Below are 24,803 nucleotides of genomic sequence, written 5' to 3' on the forward strand. Positions count from 1 at the left end.
TTTTGATGTATTTCTGGAGAAAGAAATATGACAGATAACTGCTTTGGCACAGAGGGTAGGGCTTTGTGGGCAACTTCTAATATTTGGGATGAGCACAAAGGCCATTGCTGCATTTAGAAAAGCAATTCATTTAAGGGGAATTAAGCTCCTAACCCAGTTTGTTTCTCTGGAAACACTCTTATTTCAGAAGCTTTTCTCAATGCCTGCTCCGCTGTGGCTGTCACCATTCTGTGCTCTGCTGACCACAGCACTGTCACCTGGCCTCTGGTCCTGTTTTCTTGACCCAAATCTAGCCCTTTACTTTTTGAATAATTCAACGTATCTACTAGATGTAGATGTTGAATTTTCTCATGCTCCCATCTGCAGGAATGGCAGAGTCGAGTAGAAGAGTCCAGACTCTTACATCCCAATACTTTCTAATGTGGCTATTTCCCCCTTAATTGTCATTTTGATGAAAACTACCCTGTTTTGAGAAACAGATTGATGAGCCATCCTCTTCCAGTATTGTGTAATCCCTTCATCTGTATTAACTTTCATCTGCTGTATTTTGCTGTAGTGACTGGAGTTGGTGGTAGGATAGGAGGCTTTTAGGTGAAGTTCCAAGTGGTTTTTCACCTTTCTTAGAGCTTTGCTGGATGGGAGGGCTGAGGGTCTTTAAGGAATCAGATGCATTTTCAACTGTCTCATTTTTACTTTTAAAAGTGCTTCAGTAAAGCAGTTGGCTGTACATGTGTTAATAACATTCTTACATGGAAAGAAGTGCTCAGTTACACCTCAGTTAGACAGGACAGATCAGCTTTTTTGAGGTTTGCTGCCTCCTGTGAACTCTGACACAATCTGATTTAATTTGTATCAGCAAAGACTTTCAGTGGTAATTACAGTAACTCTAGGGACCAGCAACTTTGAGGTTGTTACTATTTTCAGTAGTATTTATGAGCTTAAATACCTAGAAGGAGCTCAAGTACAAATCCCATGAACCACACCCCCCCCCCCCAATGAAAAAAAAACAGTATCAAAAGTGTAAAGCCTTGTATTTGCATTCTAGAAAATGTGCCTTTTGCTGTACTTCTACACAGGTCCTAAGCTATTTTTACAGGTAAAATTGAGTGCTTTAGTAAAGTCTCCATGTGACAAAAAATCCCCAAACCAAAACAAAAACAAAGAATTAATCCTAGACATCAGGATAACAAATCTGAAGGATTAATACATATTTCTGAATTTCAAGGGTTATAATTCAACATTTGTAGTTTATTTCATACTTTTTTTCCTGGCCAGACTGAGCATTTTTATTCAACAACTACTCTCAGAGTAGGATTTGCTGAGCACTTTCAATAATAGTTGACACTATTTTATTTCTGCCCTGGTGTTCTGGGACCACATCTTGGTGTTGGAGGCCACATCTTCCCGGAATTTTATACAAGAAGCAACAGAAAAGACCATTTATCTAACAGAGCCACGACTTCACTGCCAACTTAAAAAGAAGAGCCAACAGATTCTAACTTGGATTAAAAGTCAGCTGCGAACAGAGGCAAATATTCCCGTAGGCACAGGGCATCTCTCTGAAGAGAAATTGTTGAAAATGCAAATGGCTGCAAGAGTTCAGTGTGATTGCTTCGTGTTTCACAGGCGCTGTGGTTTTGTGTGCCCCAGGTCAGCTCTCAGGAGAGGAACAGCCAAGATTTCTGATTTCTGGAAGACCCACGGCAGCTTTTCACATGCCTTCTTCAAACTCCTCCCGCTTGCTTTGCAGGCAGAGTCACTCTTGTGAAGGATTCCTTCAGGGCCCTGGATAACAGATGCGAGCACGACCCCCTCGTGCAGCCTGACAGCACAGGGCAAATATTAGAGAAGAAGAAAGGCAACTTTTTATTATTATTATTATTATTATTTTCTCCAAGCTCAGAGCTGTCACATTAGCTCTTCCAGTTGTGAAGGCATCCTTGACAGGACATCACATCTTAATAATGCCAAACATCTTCTTCACCATTGCTCTTAAAAGTAGGCAGGGGCTCATAATCAGTTCAGACTCCATTGGGAGGCCATCAGCTGGATGAGGAACAATTGACCTTTCAGGAAGAGCTGTACAATTAGAGGAAAGTAGATAAAAGTACAGACAAGATAGAGTGAAATTGGAAAGCAGCATATTTGTATCAGATAAGAACAAGAGAGTGGCTGGGATATAGGTTCTCCTTCAGGCAGAGAAAATGCACCTGCAATCTATTTTTCAGGAGCTGGGTTCACCACAACTGTATGCCCAGAAGAGTGTGATAAAATTAATGACTGCACTCCTTTGGTTTGATGATGAATCCATGTGCCAGTGGAGAAACCAGTCCCACACATGCCATACCATTTAATTCCTTCTCCTCCTTCTTCCCTGCTGGCTTGACTTGGCAAAGCAGTCTCCTGTGTCCCTGCTGCACATCCAGGGCAATCCAGAAGTTCACAGAAGCTCACTTAAATCGTTACTGAGTTTCGTGCCTCCTGTTTGCCTCTCATTTCTTGCTTAGGGCATAGCAAATGAGGATAGATTTAAGGAGCATGAGGAGATCAGTGTGAAAGCACAGGAAGCTGAAATTTGTAGTCTCTAGCTGAGAGCCTCTCAGGTTTAGCACAGTGTAAAGGCCAAAAATGCTGTGACCTGAGCAGGGGCCATTGATTTCTTTAAGAGGCTGTTGTGGTCCTGGGTTAGAAGGGGAAAGGCAGGAGAAGCAAACAGCAGCAGAGTCTCCCTGATAGGCAAGAGTGATTCCACCAGCAGTACTTAATGAGCAGAAAAATCACTGATTAGCTTAGTGGGCAGACTAGAGAAGAAAAGCTCTTGAAGTGAGGCCTATAGCAAACTGTTTGCAAGATACCATTAAAGTCTGTCTGGTTTTTGATCCTAAACTTGAAGAACGTAAAAGAAAGGGATAGTTTGAACCAGTGGTCTGATGCTTTGAAAGATTTCAAGTTGAAGTGGAGGGGTGGAGGGGCACAGATGGAGAGAGGTACACAAATCCTATTCATGACATTTTATCTCAAAATGTCAAATGCTAAAGCTCTGGAAATATGCTTACATGGTAGATGCAGCACTGCATAATTGAAGACCTGTGAGAGTTAAGGAAATCTGTACTTTCTGGCCTTTATTTGTTTAAAAATAAAAGCTTTGTCAACACTGTATGTACTGCTGAGTACATACGGCGCTAAATCTCAGTGCAAAGTGCTGAGGTTTCAGGGATTGAGCAGAGATGTTCCCTATGGCACCTTTCCCTTTGATCTCAGAGACTGACCTTTGGCAGCCTTTGCCCTTTCTGTCCTGTCCTTTCCTGAATTTCTGGGTACAAGCACTGATGCCATTTTGCTCTGAAACAAGGGAATATATATTTTGAGTTGGTACATGTGAAAAATGGTGAAAATGCTCATGTTCTTAGTTGGTATATGTTAAAAATTGTGAAAATGCTCATGTTCTTAGTTGGTATGTGTTAAAAATGGTGAAAATGCTCATCTTTGTCATTGAGGAAACGTGCATCACTGAGTGTTGAAATGTTGAACCAAGAATCCTGGAAGGGTCCTAGCTCAGCAATCTCTCCCAGAGACAAATGAGTCTTTTGCTTCTTCAGTTCTTTGGTACCCCACAAAAATGTGCCCACATTTCTACAGGAGTGCCCTTGAGAGGGTCTGGCCTGGAAACTGGTTCTGGTTTTCCCCACCCACTCACGTTTCCCCCAGGACTTACTGACCCCTGCTCCACTCTTGGTCAGAAACTCCCCTCCAGAAATGTCGCTGGGCTGTTGGCAGAAATCCTGTACAGGAGGAGCAAACATGTGGGACACGCTTCCCTGGTGTTGGAGGAAAGCTTGTTTGCGTCAGCTGCATTAAAAAGATTCTTCCAGAACAGTTCATCCATCTGTAAAGTTGCCCCTATAATTCTGCCAGGGCTGAGGAGCTCAGGGAGATCTGCTGGCAGCAGCACCAGCAGCTCTTTCCTCCACCCAATTTTTGCAAGGTGCTGGAGGTCAGAGAGGAGCAGATAGGTAATTTGCTTGTCTGAACCAGTTCTTCTGCCTTGTTTAGTGCAGCTGGAGAGTTTTCATGCTGTGAACTGAACTCCCAGGGACGAAATATTGATATTGCAGAGTTTAAATGGTAGAACTCATCTCCCTATCCTGCAATTTGCCTTAGGCAGATAAAAGGGGGGAGAGAACTTGTTGCAGGCTCTCCCCTTTGGAAGCTCTTCACCATTATAAATCACAGGTATACTTTGCAGTGGGCCTTCCTGGTTGTTTACCTTTAGATAATTGCACACTACGGGCTATTTTTTCCCTCTCTTTTGAGGAAAGTACAGTGGGAGTTTCTTTGGTTTCTTTGAATCCAACCTTTGTCAGCTTTGGAAGAAAAAAATACATTTTCTCTTAGTCAAAGTAAATTAGGTGTATTCATTATAGCAACTCAGAGGATTAAGCACAATTACTGTGGGTTTTTTTCCTCAAGGTAATGATTTAATTGCTTTGATTTTGTTCATATCCTGAGGAAAAAAAAAATGATAGTAGAAGAAAATGCCTTTAACTATTCTTTTCCATACAGTTTGTACTTCTGTATGCCTGGCAGAACTTGCCTTATGCTAACCTTGTCTTTCTAATGCTCTACTTAGAAATTGCACTTCCTAAAGTTTTAAGGCTTTGTGTGTGTTTGCAGGTGTAGGTGTGTGTGTGTGTATACCAACATACAAAAATAAAATACATTATACAAACATACATAAATATATGTTTACATAAAAATATTTTTATGTGTGTGTGTTTGTCTATATATGTACATGCACATATAAAAATAAAATAGATGCTGGCTTTCCCTTTAACTTTGAAAGTGTTTTGTTTTCTTTCAGCTCCAGCAAACTGGATTGAATTACAACTGAATTGAATGCACTTCTACAGCACCTTCCCTCAGGGATCTAAACCAATTTTCTCACCATTGCTAAATGCTGAACTTCCCCTGTACCCTCACAGAGTAAGTAGGATGCTGCTATCTGTGCTCTAGGGTAGGAAAATTAGGAAAAGTGTTGAATGTAACGTACTGGAAAAGAAAGTGATAAGATATTTAGCTCTTGGTTTTGAATGTTATGTGTGTTCACACAGTTGTACTTTCCTGGGGAAGTGAAGTCCTGCAGCATGTAACTTTAATATGGGAAAAGGAAGGGCAGTGTTCACCCCTGTAGCAGTGTAGCTGTGTGTTTGGTCAGTGTTGGGCACAGCTTTGGGATGGAGTAGGAAGGAACAGTAAAAGATGTTTTTGAGAAGTGTGGAGTGTATTTCTGACTTGACCCTTGATCTGTTTTAGCTTGACCAGTCACACTGTGGGCTCCAGCTTCTGAAAAAAGCCATTTATAAGTCAGTTTAGAGAGGAGAGGGGAAGAAAACAGCTGCAGTTCTCAGGTCCTTGTCCATTGTAACCCCTGGCCAAGGCCAAGGGCGCTGCTGCCCTGCTGAAAGTGAGGAAGCTCTGCTCCTATGTCAGATCTGATGCAAAGGGTTCAATATTTGGTGACAGGGACAGAAAATTTGCCTCCTGTAATTTTTTTTTTGTTCAGTTTCTTGTGCAGCCATTCTGTGTGTTTAACAAACAAAGGGAAGAGTGTGACAATATTCACTATTCTTTGGCCATTCCTCAGTGGCTGTGTTCCTAATAAACTGTAAAAAGAAAGCTGACTGCAGGAAGGTTGGTGGCTAGGTTAATATACACTGTAGTGGAGTCATTTAAAATAATCCAAGCAAAGAAAGGAGATTTATATAAAAGTACATTTCCATTACTTGTGCCTCTGGCACAGTAATGTCTCATCTAGCATAGCAAAAAGCTAACAACATTATTCTTGTTTCTCTTTGTAGCCTCCATAGCCTTTAGTACTGCTATCCTTTGTTAATTTTTGAAAGACTAGTTGTTAATTAAGAGACACATTTGACTCAAAGGCAAGTCTTGGCTGAAAAGAGCTCAGAGAACGTGGCAGGATTCTTGTGTTTTGGGGTTTTAAAATTATTTCTAAAACAACATCTAATTTTGAGCATGTCGAGATCCTGTTAAAATTTTGATGAGTGGGATCCAAGCTCTCATCGATGTCTTCATGGCAATGGCATTTGATCTCTTTTTCTTAGCTGGAACAGTGGGACAGGTCTAATTTTTGGAGGGGTGAAAGAAGTCCACTTTAAAGCAAGGAAAGTAGACTCAAGTACAGTTAGGTTTTTGTTTCCTTACTCCCCTTTTTTTCCCCAGAAGACTCAAGATCAGTCATTGAACACCACAGGTATGGCATCACATTTAAACCCACTTTCTTTCACATTTTTTGTCAGGGCTTAGCACCTGGTGAGCACAAAAGTAGAGTTCCCACTTAGCAAAGTCTGGCTGTTTGATTTGGTACTGAAATAGAAGCAGCTTTCTTCTAAAGATCAATCCCAAAGAGCCAAGACTAAAGTGTTTTGTATTCCCATTACTTTGAATGGAAATTTTTCCTTACTAAGGAGTTTGGCATTGGGATTGCTTAGAGAGCCAGGCACTCCTTTTATGTAGGTCCATTAATTTCCATTCTGCTAAATGTGTATTCCTAATTGCAATAAGTCAATATACCTAAAGAGATCAGAGGAAGGAACTGATCCAGAAGGGGGGAAAACTTGTTACTGTGTGCTTTGAAGCTGTGAGATTGAGTGGCCACATCATCTTGGCTGTGACTTTCAGGTGGGTAAAGTGAATGTATGGCTTTTAAGAGATACATGGTATAATTAATGATTAATCAGGGCCCTTTGTTTTGCATAACTTTCAATTCTGCAGTCAAGGCGTGTGTGTATAATGAATGTTTTTTATTTTCTTCCTTCTGCAACTTACCTTTGCTGGCTGCACCTCTTTGCTCCCTGATGTCTGTAAGCTCTAATAAATTGAGGAGTTTAGGCAGACAGTTCCTTAGGCAAGAGCTCTCCCTTGGCTGGTGATGCTGGTGAGACCTGCCTAGACTATAAAAGGCTCAGAAAAGGGGACAAGCTTTTGGCTGGAAGGCATAAGGGAAGTGGAACAACTTTTACATCCCTCCTTCATCTCTTTTCTTGGATATTTAATTGGCATTAGGAAACAGAGCAGGTCATTGGATTAATAAACAAAAAAAGTGCTGTTTGAGTCAGAGATACCCTCAGGAATTCTCCTGTTGGTAGTGCATGTACAGATGTTATGAATTCCAAGATATTTAGTGGTTTTTAGAAATACCTTAGCTGTCCGAGTGGTGTGATAAAGCAAAGATCTGAGCTGTCATCCTAGAAAAAATGCTTGCCCACATATTTGGGGAGAACAGCCTGAAGATGTGAAGCTTTGGATTTGAGTGCACAAAGAAAGCTCACCAAGTAAATATAAAGACCCCCACAGCTTTCATTCCTGTGGTGTTACTGCCTTGTATAAATATCCAGAAAGTACTGGCTTATAATTTTGTGTTTATTAAGAAAATACATCTTTTACCAGCTCCTGCTTTCTTGCTCTCAGAAGCCTGCTTGACTCGTACTTAATGCCCTAATATTGCAGGTCAGATGAGAGATCCTGTATAACACAGTCCATTGTCATTTCCCAGGCAGCATCTGCATCAAGCCAACAGCTTTCAGTTGACTGGAGAACTTGGCTTTTTTTTCCTGTAGTTACCTAGAGACTTGTACCTTGAAAACATGATCAGCAGATGCTTCTCTCTTTTGTTTGTTTCTCCCCCTTCCCAGTTTTAGTGTTGTCTACTGGGAAGAGCCTGTGACTTGAAAGGGAAAGGGTCAGAGAGCTGAGAATTGCTGCACTCCATATCCTCACAGAATTACCAGCTCTGTTCTCGTGGGAGGAAGAATTATGGTGCTCCCTCCATCTTTACAGAGAAGAGAGGATCCACATAGAACCAGAAAATGGTTTGGGCTGAAATGGATCTTAAAGCTCATCTTATTCCAACTCCCATGCCATGGGCAGAGCACCTCCCACTATCCCAGGTTGCTCCAAGCCCTCTCCAGCCTGGCCTTGGACCCTTCCAGGTCTGGGGCAGCCGCAGCTTCCCTGGGCACGCTGTGCCAGTGCCTGTGAACCCTCACAGGGAAGGATTACTTCCTTTTCAGCTAGACCTGTTCTCCTTCATCTGAAAGCCATTACACCTTGTTCCATACTATTTGCCCTTTTCTAAAGTCTCCCTCCAGCTCTCTGAGTCCCTTTAGGCACTGGAAGGGGCTTGAAGGACTCCCCAGGGCTTTCTCTTCTCCAGGATGAAAAACTCAACTCTGTCAGGCTGTTTTCACAGCAGAGGTGCTCCAGCCCCGTGAGCATCTTCGTGGCCTCCTCTGGACTGACCCCAACAGGTCCATGTCCTCCTGTGTGCAAGAATAACTGTTTGTAGACACGACAGATCAGTTAAAGTTTCTATCCTGTTACCATTGTTACTTTTAGTATGCCATCCAAAAAATCAGATTACCAACCAAATAGAGTAGAGGGAATGGCAGTAGCAAAAATTAGAACCTGGTGGTTGAGTCTGTCACAACATTCCTGCCTTTTTCTCCTGCTGCATAAGGAAGGGAAAACACTCTTTGTCCATAGGAGATGAGGTGAGAAAGGATGGGCTTCAACTGCAGCAAGTGAGATTTACTTTTGCGACAGAAACTTTCTAGGATTAAATATACCATTAGGTTGCTTATGGGGGTTGTAGCAACTCCATCCTTGCAGGTCTTTAAGATGTTAGGAAAACATCTGTCAGGAATGATATCTGTAGAGCTGCTCCTGCTGTGGGGTATGGAGATGGACCAGATAACCTCTGGAGATCCCTCTCAGCCCTGTTTTCTATGAGCTCTAATCCAGGACTTTTCATTATTCATCCCTTGAAGCCCCAAAGGTGACAGGACTATCACACTTCATTTTTACCCTTACACAATCATTTTTGCTGATGGTTTTTACTCATTCAGTGGTCTGCCTTCAGTTACATTTGTCATATGATTCCCTTACAGCCTCTATGTATTAATTTTTTTTTCAGTCCTTGCCCTTTAGGCCTTTTGTCTCTATTTTTTTAAATGAATCTCACTAACTTTGCAACTTTCTGAAAGAAAAAGTTGCTGAAAACGTAGTTTTTTGGGTTTTTTTTTTAACCTGAGATTTCAAATTAGACAAAATGAGTTAAAGCTGCTGTTAACTACTAATGTCATGTTCAGCATTGCAGCAGACACAGGAATAGGAACTGCAGGAGCAGATGAATGAGGTGCCCAGGACAGAGGCTATTCTGCTTGTTTGTCGAGGGCTTGGTACAGTGTGGCCCTGAGCTGTGAGTGAAGAGCTGCTCTAATAACTTTATTTATGGTGGGAAGCACTTGAGGGACCAGGTACATGTGTACAGTGTGCACAAGGTGCTGCTGTAAGGTATTAAATAACTAAGGTTTGTGCTTTGAAGTGATAATGGTGTGACTTAGAGGTGATTTAGAAACACAGTGAATTAAAAGATAACCAAACCAGTGTGATCCTGTAAGTGCTGGGTTTTAATTCAGGAAATCATAGTGGCAGTAAATACCCTGCACAGTCCCCTCTCTCTGACACAGCTGGGCATTTCACAAGCTGGTGTGAAACAGGAGGTTCCCATTATATTTGCCCTTTTTCATCTCTTCCTGACATGGAATTCAGTTTATTCAGTTATTGGTGTGTGATGATTTTTAAGTGGTTTCCTTGCAGGTTTGTTTTAGGGTTTCCTCAACTCTCAAATTTGGATTGGTAAAGTGGAAGATCTCACAGTAAAAACGAAGGTGTCAGGCTTGAGGTAAACAAAGGTCCTGTTTTATTCCATTGTAGTTTTCCAGTTCAGCTCCAGGGTGCCTTGATCTGTGAAAGAGCTGTGCTAATTCTGCCTGTGGCTGGGTGCAATTGCTCCAGCCAAAGCTGGGCAGAGGAAGGTGCTTGAGCAGTCCCTGCTGCAGGGACTGTCCCACTCCCTGCTCTGTGTTTGCAGAGAAGCTCCAAACAGCTCCAAACCTGCTCAGGACACCGTGCTCCTTTCCACAGCTGCCCACATTTTCTTTGGCCCTTTTGTTGGCCTTCTTCATCTTCCTCCGTGGCTTAAACTGACAGTCAGAAGATGAGAAATCCCTGGGGGCGTGCTGCATAGGGTAGTGATTCACTTGGGTGTTTTACATTGCCCTGAATATTTGATGTCCTTAAATGACTGTGAATTTGCAGCAGGGGAGCAGAGGGGCAGTGCCATGTGGGATGTGACAGGCACAGAGCTGCCTTGGGACACCCATGCTGGTCTCTGCTTATCTCTGCTACATGCTGCGGGGTTTTCAAGTTTAACCTGGGTAATAATATTTAAATCATCATATCAACCCTCCCCCCTCTTGACTTTTAATAAAGTTTCCTAATCCAGTTGTGTTATTTTTCTGAGGAGCTGACTTTTTATAACTAATTATTTTGTGCTCAGCTGTATGTTCTGAATTCTGTTTGCTTCATGGCTGGATTTGATTCATTCTATTTAATTAGGCACTTTTAATGTAAAAAAGGAGGAGAAAGCTCACTTTGGTCTCTCTGAGCTGCAGGAGTTGATGGGTTTGCTTCAATTTGCCCACTCCCTCTAAAGGCTCTGGAACCCATGGACCCCTTTAGCAAAGTTATGAATGCAGAATTGGAAAAGCTTGTCTTTATGGAAACTTTGAATTTTTTTCAAGGGGTGACCAGAGCTGCTGTGTTACAGAACTGTCAAATACCCTGTGTACAGAAGCCCTGTCATCTGAATTTCAAAGTCAGTCATATTTTGAGAACCTTGCCCTTTTCATCCTATCTGGTCTGTGGGGGTGTTGCTGTGGCCAAGCCCTGTTTGGTCATGTAAAAGCAGCCTGCCAGGCCCCCTTTGCCAGGGACTTTGAGTTCAAATATATTTCAGGCCTTTAAAAAGGTCACTCAAGGCTGCCAGCCAGAACCTGTATCTTAATTTGGTGCTGTTAGAATCAGAGAAAAATAAAATCCACAATCTCAGGCTGGAGGGCAGGGAGCTGTGGAATTATCAGAGGCTTTATAAACTGCAGGATATGCTCGTGTTGCAGATTTCTGCTGTGGTCTGAGGCAGGCAGGAGGGTCCCTGGGCAGGGAAGGCTGCTCAGCACTGCTGTAGGCTTTGGGCTCCAGCAGTGGGGTCTGAGTGCTGCTCTGGGGCCCGAAGCAGCTGCTTTCCTTTGCTTGCTGGGAAGTCAGGATCACATTTTTACCCATTTGTACCCTAGCTTTAGGTGGTGTATCTTTCCAGGTTATTTGTACCTGACTGTTCAGGCTACCCACTGCTGTATATTTGGGTTTTTGCTCTGCAGCAAGGCAAAGGGGAAGCAGGAGTTGTGTGGGGGTTTGGGGTCTGGCTTAGGGATTATTGCACTGCTGGCAGTGCCTGGTGGGGAGGGGGAAAAGCTGAATTTGAGGTCTCAGTGGCCCATTCCCACCCTCTGCTGATGATCCCAAAGAAGGGTCCCCATATTTCTCTTACTCTGTATTACCTGATATACTTAATTGCCCTACTGAAAAAATTTGTGTGGACTCCTACTAGACTAAAAGTTTTGTTCCTCTTTAATTCCTACCTATAATCCTTCCGTTACTTCTCTTATTTGTAGTCTAACACGGGTTCTTTTAAGAGCGGAAGGAGCTGACATCAGCAGTTTGAAGAGCCAAATAAAAGATTTCTTATAACAGTAATCAGCCTGGCTGATTTCCCAGCAGCATCCTGGCCTGCCAGGGTGTGCAACAGCCAGCACTAGGGACCGAGTCTCTTTTTCCACAGTTGGGCCTAATTTAATAATACTTTGTTGAATTGCATTACAAGTTTGATTCTGGGTTTTGACTGGTATCTTGGAATGTAGGTTTTTTCGTGATCTGGATAATTTTATATTTGTTTCATATTATTGTAACAGGAGGGAGTGAATTTTGTTAGCGTCTTTACCAAATAATGGGATGAATGTGAAAAGCAGCTTTAATGTGATTTCTCATTGATTATTGTCATATAAAAGTTCTGTGATTTGAACAGTAATAACTTTGTGCTCACTTGCCATCTTATAAGTAGGCCTTAGTTTTAATCTTGTAGGTTTTCAAAATTGAATCAGCAGAAATTGCAGAAAGTATGTTTACGTTCACTTGCTATCTTACTAATGCATTTCAGCATTAATCTCTCTGATTTTCCAAATTGTTTCAACAAAAATGATGTCACAGGATTTGATTAAAGCATTTCATTTCATCTTAGTTCTTTTCTAATGTGTTAAATTTTCATATGCCAATGCAAAAAAATTTAACAATATTAACCTCTTACTAGATCCTTATTTCCTAAAGTATTTTGAAAGCTTTCTGTTAAGGTTACTGGATTTTTTTTTAAAATTAAAATCTTGGCTGCTAGTAAGACACACTTGTTAATTTTTAGCTAATTGCTGCATTAGTTCTGAAGTTATAAATCAAGTTAGAAAGTGAATTTGGTGTCTTGTACTATGCAGCAAAAAATAGTTGTTGCAGTAGGAATGCTATCTACTAATTCACTTGTCTCCTTTTAGCTAATCACTGCATTTATTCATGTCATTCATTTTGGCTGGATGATCTCCATCTTGATACAATAATAGCTGGAATGCCTTTTCCCCCTCCTGAAGGCTGTTTTCTGTGGAACAGTTGTTTGTCCCAAACAAGAGGCACATGAGTAAGTAAGCCTTTAGGGCAAGCAGACAGGACTATTAATATATTTCTATTTTTTTTTTTTTTTGTTTAGATTTCGGTAAGATTTTCTTCTTGTTTAATTTTTTATCTCTTCTTGAATAATGCAAGGAATATTAGTAAGTAAAAAGTTGACTGGAATGTGATGTTCTTCTGATAAAGTTATACAGCCCTAAAATTACAATCTCAGGTGAGGTAGTGCATCAGTATATTTTGACTGAAAAACATATTTACATCTCAATTTAGAGTGAACCACCACAAGTCCCTTCTCCTGCTGTACATGTACAGGGTTCCCCAAATCACCTCTTTAAATCCTTCCTCCTGAAACTGCAGCTCTGTGGGTGGCTCCTCTGCTGTCAGTGGGCTGTGAGCACCAGTGCCAGGGTCCCCTCTCGGAGGGGATTACAGGATCCAAGTTGGATAGCACTGCAGTATAACATGGTACTATTTTAGGAACATCTCAGTTTTTCGCAGAGGGAAAATCGGTGGTAGGTGAGCTGCTTAGAAGGGCTTTTTGCACAGCAGAGGCTGAAAAATGTCTGAGAATTTTTATAAGAAACACAAGCTGTGTTTTGCATGCAGGCAGCAGCACCACCCCTGATGCTGTAAATTTTTGAAGTCCAATGCTCCCCAGAGCCCAGGTGTGCCTTCAGCTGGCTTTGCTGTTAGCAGAGCAGAAACCAATGAAACTGCCAAATCCCAAGAGAGACTTGAGGAGATTTCCAGGAGCAGCTGCCACATTTCATGTCTCCCAGGCAGTCACGCTGTGGGAATGGTGCAGGCTAAATGCCTGTGCCTCGCTGCTGCTGGCTGTATGCAGAGCTGGCAGCTGCCTGCCCTGCATCCCCTCCTGGGAGCCATCCCCCTCCAGTTCCCTTCAGCAGCCTCTCTGCTGCCCTGGAACTCTGGTTTTGCTTTCATCATCACCCTGAGTTTTGCCTCTCCCTTAGCAAGTTGAATAAAGAGAACAACAATATAATTGGGTGAAATGTTCCCAAATTAGCATTTCTGTTCTTGCAATAGGTGTGTAAGGGAGGGGTGGGCGCTGACACCTGAGGGAGTGCGTGGAATGGGAGCGAGGTCAGGTGAAGCTAAAATGATTTAAGCGCATGCTTTCAAAAGCAAATGATCATTTTGGAGGTAAAATTTACCACTTAGGCTAAAAGTTAATGTGAGCTCTTGCAAGCTGTAACAATATCCTGCCCTTTATGAGGGCTGCCACCGCTTAGAGAGGCGAGATGCTGAAAGCTTCCCTTAAGTGGCTGCTGGGGATCGGTGCTGTAAACATCAGTGAGGTCAGGCTGCTGACCTTCAAAAAGAGTTTTCCTTTCTGGAGGAGTAACTCCTGAAAAGGCAGTCTGCTAACGAGATTTTGTGTGTTTTATAGTGTGCAATGTCCATAATGCTATAAATTCTCTCTCCCTGCTGCCAGCACACCCTTTCTGCATCCAGTGTGCATGGGAGTGGTTGATCAGCACCTTTTAAAATATTAGTTTGGAAATGACGTAGCACAGGTGTAAAAGTCTGTGAAAAGATTAAAGAGGAATTATTTGGGGGAAGGAAAAGATGACAACTTTGTGGCCAGAAAGAGAATGTGACTTGGTAACATTTTGAACAATGTGAAGCTCTGCAGGTAATCAGTTTTGTGAAGGTTTCGTTATATGACACAACTCACTACACAGCTGAGCTTAATGTAGTAATAGATCAGTGTTGTTTCTTTCAGGTAGCGTTGCTATTTAAGGACAGCATTCATTATATCATGATAACAGAGAACCTCAAAATGCTATATAATTGAAGCCAGGTGCTGGAAAAACAGTGAATACACATTGCACTTTTAAAGACTGCTATTGTGGAAAGCCACCTAATTGCATTCTGCTGCAATTAATAATCATCTTAATGGCTTTGAATATTTATGAATATGTAAAAATAAATAAGAAAATATACAGGCTAGGATAAAGATTTGGTTAATAAAATTTTATTGCTGGAAAGTAATTAAGCATGCCTCTAATCACAACATCATTTTTCATTGTGGGTAGGTTTGAGTGGAATGAGAAAGTTTGGAAAAAGAAAATGTAACTGTTCCATAAATTAGCTTGTATGAAAGGTTTCATATCACAGATATTAAAAATCAGGCACCTACATGCTTCTCATTTCCCTGCCATTGCCTGTTTTGACCTGGGATGCCCTGAGTATGGAAGGGGTTCACTTTTCATCCCCATTCCACTCTGAGATGGGTGACAAAGGTTTTGACTTCCATCTTCTGGTCTGTATTGAACAGGAGGTCACAATGAAAGATGAGAGCATCCTTTCCTGGCCTTTAAACAAATACTAATAACATCTGAGGTTTTGAGATTAAAATTTGTGTCCTGAGTATGCAAATAAAAACACAGGATAAGACCACAGAGTATTGCTTGAAGTTTTGGCCCAAGTTTTGGCCAAAGGAATTCCTCTCTGCTTATATCCATGTAACTAGACATAAATTTGTCTGGCTGGAGTTTCTCTTCAATCTGCACAGGAACCACTTACTCTCATTAGGAGTTTTTTCTTCTTTACAGGCCTGTGCATTGCAAAATGTTCCTGCTTTGTTTTGACTTGACCTTTCATAGTCACTGAAGATCAATAGACTTTAATGCATCAGAAATCAAATAAGGAGGATTCCTGGAATTAACATGCAAGGTTCAGTGCTGGAGCAAGAGGAGAAGGTAAAGAGTGGAATATTCCTGCAGAGCCAAGCAGGCTGCTGTGGCTCCAGGAGTGCTCTGCTGCTTTCCTGGCAGGAGCTGGTGCCTGCCTGCTGACCAGGCAGCCCAAGACCCCATTGCTGCGTTCTCTTTGCTTATGACCTTCCTTCAAAGAAGGAAGCTTGCTCAGCTCTATTTTCCTTTTTCTTCTTTCTTTTCTCCTCTGAAGAGAAATGACTTTTTCTCCTGCTCTGGTTGAGCTGTACTTGACTTTATAGGGATAGGGAGTAATGAGACTTCAAGCACAGCTGGATATCATTTGGGCTGCAAAAAATATTAAAGTATTTGCTATGAATTATGAGAATCTTGTTTCTGAGAATACACTGGGGTTTGTGACCTGATTGTTTTAAGTAATAAGATTTGTGCAATTTTTGTGCTCGGTTTTGTGTTCCATAGCCTATGTGTACTTACACATCCTTTCTGTTTTAGCTGCCCATTTTTGTGCAAATCTCTGGTTTGCATGTTACCACAGGATGGCTGTTCTTTAGCCTGCTGCCATACAAGTGCCTGCATGTGAGGTATAGTTTCGGGTCCTTTGAAGAGGGCATAAGAAGTTTGGCTTACTATTTTTAAGCCTTTATTTCCAAATATGAATCTATTAGCTCATCTCTGCTGAGTGGCAAATGTAAATGATATTGATTTCAGCAGGTTGGCTGAGATGTACCTGATAGCACCCATTTATGGACAAATACATTACTTTTAAAATTCAACTAATGACTTAGAACAGAAATTTAAGGTAGGCTTTTTCTTCAGCATTTTAGCAACCTATCTGTGATGAACTAAAACTAAAGAACATGGATGTCCTGGCACATCTTTTCTCTCAATGTCTGTCACTGGGCTTTTTATGCCTCTTATTTATGGGTGATAATTAGGAAAGCATTATTCTTGTGTGTTTAAAGCCAGTAATTTTCTCAGAAATACTTTGTAATGCCTCTTTGAAAGGACTGCAGATTGATCCTGCACCTCAGATGAAATAAAAAGTAACACTCAAGCGCAAAATCTGGGCATGACAAGCTTCTTATGGCATAATCTGCTACAGCATATTAAAACCAGAGTTACATATATGAAGAGTTTTCTTTCAATACATGACAACTCTCACACAATTGTATCTTGATGTGTCAACATGCATTCAGATCTCAGCATATTAAGAATGATTTAGAAGGAAGCAGTGTCAAGACACATTGATCAAATTGTGGTGTTGCAAGATTTAATTTTTTTTTGCCCCCTTAGCTGCTACACAGAGAACAATGCTTTGTGTAGGTTTAAAAAAAATAAAAATCTACCCCCCTAAGTAACAATGTAAATAAAATCTTATACTGAACAAATCAGAAGTGGAGTTTTATAGCATTTTTGCTTTCTTGGGACATAATCATGTCTAATTTGCAATAACATAAGAGCAATGGATATGCACAGAGAGGCAGTTAGATGATCAGTAATTGATTGTTTTCTTCTTAAAGAGCAAACTTCTTGTATACCAAAATATGAGAGTGCTTTCCCTTTATGGGTCAGCATTGATTGTACATAAAACATGTGATAGAGGGTTTCTGAAAATGGTAATTAAAATTGTAGGGTTTCAAAAGTGAGCATTGATGATATTTCAGGGCCTCTCACTTAAAGAGTAAACAACAGAGTTTTCAGCTGGAATGCTCTGAGGCATCAGGAGAAGGAGGGCCTTGAAACCGTGAGTTCTACCTGTGCAGTTCAAGAGTAGAGCATCACACCTTAATTACATTTAAGAGAGGAACTTGTATGCTTTTCCCCTTTGCTACTTCTAGCAGTTTTTAAGTGATTAAAGCCTTTAATGAAGCAGTTAGTGCTTCCTGTGAAATGGGGCTGAGGTGCCCAAAGGGACCCCTCTGGTGCTGGGCATGACTGGCAGCAGGGAGAGGGGACTGGGAGGGGATAGATTGCAATGGCAATAGCTGTCTCTGATATTATTCAGGTGGGGCATATCAAATATATTTTTTATGCCTCATTTTGAAAGCTTGGAACTATGTGGATCAGCCACGCTTTGGTGTAAATCTACAGGACTCAGCAGAATTGTGCCAATTTATACCACATCAGAAAACAGCAAGGGGGGGAATGCAGTAATTTGTGTAACTCCCAACTGCACGCTGCTAGAAGCAACACAGAATGTTTTAAAGTTTTCTTATATTCTGTTACCAGGAGATTATGTTTAATTGAATAAAAGTAAATGTTGGAGTTACCTTATTAGGGATTTGTACAGAAGGTAAAAAATAAATTGTCCCCATGTGATGAACCAGAACCTTGATTGTGAGATTTACAGCCTTGTCACTTCCCTTTAAGTAGGTGAAAATTGAGAGTGCAAGTGTTTCTAGGAAACTGTACTTATGTAACTCCTACTGTTGTTAGTTTCAGGGCACAGTGCTTTGGCTGCCTAAACCACACATGCTGTCAAAAAGTCCCAAAGTGTGTTTTGGCTTTTGGTAGCACACAGGCAAGAATAATGTCAGATTGTTGATATTGAATCACTGGATATCTGCCCTGAAAAAATCTGCATCAATAATTTAGAGCTCAAATGGGGTCATATGTAGTTGCTAGCCTACTCCGCACAAGTTCTGTTTTTTGCAGGAAGTGTCCCAAGCAACTGAAGTTTTGCCACAAATGAAAATACTAACTGCCTTTGGAGATGAAGTTATTAATAGTCCTTAAATTAGTGTTTTGGTTGCTGGTAGTGTTTGCCTTGCCTAGGAAGAATTGTGACATCCCTGATAAATGATCAGATTAGCATTATGAGCAGCATTAGATGATCAGAGGAGAGTTACAGGCTCTGAAGTGCTCACTTCTCCATGCACTTCTGCTTGTCCAGCAGTAGTGCACCTGCATGGTTGGGACTGACCTTGACTGGGAGGTGCTTTTAAGCAGTGAGAGCTTGCTGCAGAAAAGCTAAATCAGCCCAGTAAATGTTCCTGTTTTCCACCAACGAAGATGAACACAGGGAACCTGTGGCACTTGAGGTATTTTGACCTGATTGTTCACAAACTGTGTGGCTGATCACTGGCCTAGAAGACAGTGTCAGCCCTGGGAAGAGACTGGGATGGCCTTAATGCAGTTATATACCCCTCCTAGCAGGTGTGTGAGGAAAAAGAGTTTATCACCCCCTGCGTTTGCACTGAGAGGGTAAATTCCTGTCCTATAAAACTTTGCGACTGTGGGGAAGCTGCTCAAAACCTGTCTTGCTGCAGTCAGGGTTTTATTTATTACTAGAAGAGCTCTAGAAGCTGCAATGCAACTGCTGTGTTTCATTATTAAACAGTAGAGGTTTTAGCTTGGGTTTTAAACCTGGTGTTTTTAAGTCTTCTACCTCTCATGTGAAGGACATGCTGAGAAGGGCTTCCCGCTTTCTGAATTAGTGTTTAATGTGTGGGAAGTGTACATCCCAATTGAAGTTTGTCTTCAGAAGCTTCTAATTAGGACAGAATGATTTGCTTTTTCAGGAGGTGACTTTTGGGTTTCTAGAAATAACAAGACAGCCACAAGGGTGATGCAGAGAAGGTATCACAGGTTACTGTCATCTTTGCAGCTGTCAGAAGTGTTTTGGTGGAAAGAAAACCCATGTGTTTGAATAAATAAATATTTTTACCTAATTTATAGTTTTCAATCCAAAAGAAACTGTCGAGTTTGAGGTATAATGACTGACTTTTTTTTTTTTTTTTTTTTGTTTGCAGTGGCATGAAAATTTTCAGAAAGACTGAGTGATGTTTTAAGCTACTTCCCTGCAGGATGTGGAGCCACTTAGGTGTTATTTTCCATATAACTTAATACAACAAGGTAGGAGAAAGGAGGCAGGAGAGCCAAGTGTAAAGTGGCCTCTCAGGGGGTAATGATATGGTATGCATTGCAGAGAAAAAAAGGGCAAGTGTTTGAAGTCACTGCAGTCAGTCTATGATGTGTGAATAAAGAATTACCCTGTGTCTGGTTTCCTGTCACAGCTGAAAGGCTGCTCATGCTTGCTCACAGCATTTCATTTGGTAACTAAGTTTTCCTGGTCCTGAAACCTGGGTGCAGAGGGGACACCTTACAGCTGATGGTTCCATTTCACAGGGAGCTGCCAGGAACTGCTGGGCAGAATTACACAGGAGATAGTTTTGTATTTAGTCTCCTTTCCAGTAAGAAAAGCAGCATGTTTTCCCAACCCAGGAAGTGTTCAAGGCCAGGCTGGATGGGGCTTTGAGCAACCTGCTCTAGCAGAAGGTTTCCCTGCCATGCCAGGTGTGCTGTATTCCTATTTTCCTGATTAACATTTGGAGGCACCTTGAGCCTCCTAATCCCAGCATGTGTGCACCTACAAGAAATTTCTGGAGACTCAGGTCTTGCACTGGCAACATGTGTGGGGGAGCAGCACTTCAGAACCTGAAGCTGTTGAGCAGTGAAGGTCTCCAGGCTGGTCTTTGTGGCCACAGAGTGATCAGTGGGGTCCTCCAAGTGGCACTGGGCTCTGGCAGCCTTTGCAATTTAAGTCTGTAAAAGCGAGGAAGGATTTCAAAGCCAAGCAGCAGCTGTGAGCCTTTGGCCTGTGAATTCATTGTTGTTCCCTGGCACCGAGCTCCTCTGTGTCAGAGGGGAATTTAGTGCAAGCTCTAGTAGGTAGAAACACAGAGCCTTTCTGTTTCTGTATGAAGTCACCTCGTCGAGGTTTTGGGCTGGTATGTTGGCAGCAGAGCAAAAGGCTGTTTATTCTACATGACTCTTAGCAGTTTTGGAATAGCTTCCAAATACAAATCCATGGCTTGTTCCTCCAAAAAGCCAATCAGAAATTTTTAGCTCATCTGTCGGTAACTTGCTCTGGCTTTTATGGGTCAGCTCTGAGGAGCCAGTGTGATTAGAGCACCGTGTGTAGTCTCCAGGCAAGTTTTATAGCTTTGCCACTGGAATGCAGATTTTGCTTATAGCTTTAAAATATTATCAGTATACTTTCAAAGACCTTGTTTATTTAGCTAAGCCACTTGCCTGGTCTCAAAATTGGCAGAAGAGAATCTTCCTCCCTCCCCTTCTTGCTTTCCCTGTGTCCTCCAAATAGACATAAATAGTGCCCTTTTTCCTCAGTCTCCTAAAAATGTAGGTTGCATTTCGATGAGAACTATTAAATTGCAGGTAACTTCTGTTCCTCTCATATTTCCTTTTGCAGTGCAATTTCATGCAATTGCAGTCTGTCTGTGGGATTTGTTGATCCTTGTAGGATGAAACGCCTGCAATTCCTTCTGCTTTCCCTCCCTTGGAGATCCTTGCCCGCTGCCTCTGTGTGCTGCATATCAGCTGTAGCAGATCCTCTCTCCCTGTGGGTGCTGGTAGCTCTCTCCTCAGCAGTCTGTTACTGTTCAAAGCTTTGGAATGATCAAAGAGGAGGATGAGGAGTAACAAACTGCTTTAACATTTGTTCTGGCAGGGATGCAGTCGCTCACATGAGGTGTGTTGTGGGGTATGTGCTCTGGAAGGTGTAAAGTGTTGCTGCTGCTGCTTTGACAGAGCCACGGGGAGTCTGATACAGAAATAAAGAAATTCCTTCTTCCTATCGGCCCCTTTAGATATAGTGCTCCCCAAGATCTGCATTTCCCAAAGTCTTGAGCTTTCACTGGCTTTAGATTACTCCCCAGATTTGAGGGGAGGAAGGACATGACCAGGATTCCTAGACAGAAGTGCCCGAATTTTGAAACTTACCCAAAACCTTTTTTCTGTTCGGCTTTTAAGACCCTTGTTTATGGAAATAGTTTTTCCTTGTAGGCTCCTTTTTCCTCTGGAAGATGAAACTGCACATTAAGTAATGTCACCCATGGGAGCTCTCATGATGGTTATTGGCTTCCTTTGAAATACTGAATTGTTCTCTGTTCCACAGTCTGTGACGCTGGCAATAGGGATGTGAGGATATAGATTTTTGCAATAGTATCTATCCAGCCACTGTTTCAGATATTATTTTCTTATTTTATTTTTAATTCCTTACACGTTGGCCTTAGGAAAAATGCTAATATCTTCTCAGTCTGAAAGGGACCCTGAACAAATAGATGGTTTTGAAGAGCAGCAAAGTGTGATGCTGCTTTTGAAGAGCAGCAGAACGTGATGCCATAGTTCCTCCAAGCACCTTTGTAGGTCAGATCTGCTATTTCTTTTCAGCTCCATCTGGGAGCAAAAGCAACATGTAAGCTTCATATATGTAGCTTGAATTCAGAATTATAATTTTAAATTTAAAATCACTTTTTATGTTTAATTGATGAGTGTCTTTATTAGCTCAGTAAATAGAACCTAAAAGAGCAAAACAAATTGCTGCTGTGGCATTGTAAAAGAACTTGCTTCTACCTTGCTTAAAAGAAATTTCTGTGAAAATAATCTGCAAGAAAAAAAAGCTACATGGATGCTTCAGTAATTCACAGTGAATATGAACTTGTCTACTAGCACAGGTTTCATCTTGTGGGAAAAGAAAATTGCAGCTGATTTATGATAGAAATATGAATGTCAAGAAGAAGGAATTAATAGAACAGAAAAGAAGGAATTATTCATTCCAGGAATATGCATTGCTCTTTTCAAAGAAAAGTTTTGGTTCAGTTATATTCTGCTGCTTCAGCCTTCTCAAAATTCATGTATGAGCATTTGGGCTCCTGGAAAAGATTAACAACTCTTCTGAGTAAAAAACGGCGTCTGACTTATGGGGGGGTTCCTCATGTTGATTGTTCCATCAAACTAACAAGCTCTTGACATATTTTTCTCCAATAGGATAAATAATTAATAATTATTAGATATTACAGTTTGGACAGTTGGTGTTGGCCTAACTCAACATCTGAAAGTTGAAAATTCTTTTGCTTGTGTGGTCCATTTACTTTTGTCTCAGTCATGGACTTTCTCTTGTGCAGTTGTAAATGAGCACCATTGCATCATGTTTGCAGATAAAAGTTTAATAGAAATTCTTATGTCAGTGTGGTTGCCCAGCAGAAAAACATTGGGTTGCTGTGGGATACCTCAAGGGAGAACAGAATATGGAATCTGATGTCACAAGTTACTTTTAAATGTCTTGACTCAAGTACTTTAAAAAAACAGTTGGGAAAAAACCCCTGAATTATCTGTTTCATGGAAATCTGTCTTTTGAATTAGGTCACCTGTGCTAAGCTTCCATAGTCCAAATCTGTATATCACACATGCAGTATTTTATCTCACCCAAACATTACGGGTGATGGGGAAAAAAATCAAAGCAGTTCTGTTTTACTCAGCCCTGGCTAAGAGAATGTGTGTGTGATCCCCAGCCTGCCTCTGGAAGGCTTTGTATTAATGGGGGGTAGAGGAAGAGAGAAATCAGTTACTTAACCTTGGAAAAAAAAAACACTTTCCCTGAAAGAAAACACAGTAGTGGCTATCAGCTGCATTCCACTTTGTCTCTCCAGATGTTTGTGGAAATGGAAGTGGTTTCAAGTGTCCTTAGGAATTGTGTGATTGATGAAATCAGCCAAAATCAGGGATGGGCAGGCATCTTTCTGCAGCTTGTTTTAGAACTCGATTAATACACAGATTTCTTGCCTCCTGTTCTTGCTGTCATTAAAACTTCTGAAATTAGTGGGAAGAAAGTTGCAACTTTAGTTTGAACTCTGTTCCTTTGATGCTGTATATGAAAAGTTCTAAATGTACTGTACTTCAATAATACCGTGTACAGGTTGGTCAGCAGGGACTCTGAACTTGTCAGAAACAAATGTGAATTTTTTTTTTCCTTGAATGTTGCAATTTTGTTTCAGCTGATGTGGGCTCTGTCATACCGATTGCTGTGGAGTAAATTATTACTAAATGTTAGGTGCTAGTGGTGATTATTTCAAAGATAGGGTAATCTAGAAGAGACAGCTTACACGGGAAAAGCAGTCAGTCATATTAACTAAACTGGCAATAACTGCCAGAAAACATCATCATCATTTTATACCCCTTTTGGTCATGCTGTTGAACTAGATGAACTATGTCCTTGTTTGTGTTTCAGAGAAGAAATCTGGAATACAGTCACTTCAGGGAAAATGCAAGAGCCTTGATTTATTGATGTTATTTTATCCATTTTGCACAGGTTTTATGGGGAGGAGGGAAGGAAGGAAGATTAGGAATTTGAGATGAAGACAGAAAGAAATAGCCACAAATGCCTGTCACACCCAAGAGAAGTAATCAAATTACTGCCACGAAGGAAAATTATATCATTGATTATGAAATTTAAAATTGGTGCCTAGAGCACTGGGAATGCTGACAGTGTGAGCCAGTGTGCTTAAAAAGGAGACTGGGTACAAACATATTAATACACTTTTAAGGAGAAGGAATCTTCTGCAGGAGGACATGGTGTCAGTAATTTATGGGCATGAAAAAAACTCTGCATCAGTAATTTATAGTGTCAGGTGGGACTATTAAAGTGATTAGGGTTCAGAGTTTAATTTACATCCCTCCTTAAAAGAGAAGAATTATCTACTGTAAAGACACACATGAGTTGTTTTAAATGGGGTGCGAGGACCCTTCTGGGTTGAACTGGAAGAACTGTTTTAAAGCAGTCAAGAGATTCAATTGCATGTTCATTTTTCTTAGATCTGTGGTATCTATGAGGAGTCCCTGTAGGTCCCACCTCTCAGGACAGAATAAGCAGTGGCAGGTCTGGTTCTGTCTAGGCTGATACCAGTGAAATTTGTTAGTTATTTACAAATTTTTTTCCTAACCTATGAGAACTGTTCTCTTGGCACAGATTTGAAGTTATGTGACTTTCTTAGTTTGAAGAAGAAAGAGATGCTTCATTCTTAGTGCCAAATGACTTAATTCCTGCTGAAGATTCTAAGACCAGAACCACCTCTTATGACTCTCTTTGGTATCCTTTGTGGTAACATGAGTGGTATTTGCATAGTTTTCACAATATTTGAAGTATTACTTGCAGGAAGACTCCAGGATCCAGACATGGCATCATTACTGTGATTTATAAATGAGAAATGAAGCTCAGAGAAAATTCTAGTTTTCAGGGTTGTGGAAGCCAGAGGCTCTGGGGAAGAGGACTCATCCCCCCAGAAGCAAAGCTTGTGTGGATAAAAACCAAGTGTCTCATTGCTTCTGTCATTAGGAAATCTGTTTGCAGTCCCAAGCCCCAGTGACTCTAGATATTCACCACCCAGTTCTTTAAATCTGCTTTTTGAGCACAGTTTCTCTTCCCTGTTTGCCCTGCAGAGCTGATGCTTGCTATCTTGAGCATCCTCCTCTTTCTCAGTTTGCAGTTAATCTCTCCCCACTCATCCCAGCCTGTTCCTCTGCCTGGCACAGAGCTCTCATCTGTGGGAGGGCAGTGTGATTTAACAGGGAGGAGAGAGAAGCTGGGTGCTTATGCCTGTGAGTGATTTTTGAGCTGTGGGTTTATTGCCATATACACCTCGCCTTGCTTAAAGT

At 41.3% G+C, this 24,803-nt stretch overlaps 1 protein-coding gene across 6 annotated transcripts in view; it reads left to right on the top strand.

The window, feature by feature from the left end:
- The window catches only part of SGCD (sarcoglycan delta), a 308,895-nt gene that overhangs the window by 30,295 nt on the left and 253,797 nt on the right, over window positions 1-24,803 (top strand). For 4 of the 6 annotated variants that reach the window (XM_072935308.1, XM_002198133.7, XM_072935312.1 and 1 more), the window contains exon 2: window positions 4,862-4,983. The exons of 1 other annotated variant lie outside the window; for it this stretch is intronic. The gene's annotated coding sequence lies outside the window, so the exon portion shown is untranslated. Of the gene's footprint in view, window positions 1-4,861; window positions 4,984-19,102; window positions 19,206-24,803 lie in introns of all 6 variants that reach the window. One more of the 6 variants, XM_072935307.1, reaches the window with a different exon arrangement.

Source organism: Taeniopygia guttata, chromosome 13 (genome assembly GCF_048771995.1).
Source record: "Taeniopygia guttata chromosome 13, bTaeGut7.mat, whole genome shotgun sequence".
Taxonomy (NCBI): domain Eukaryota; kingdom Metazoa; phylum Chordata; class Aves; order Passeriformes; family Estrildidae; genus Taeniopygia; species Taeniopygia guttata.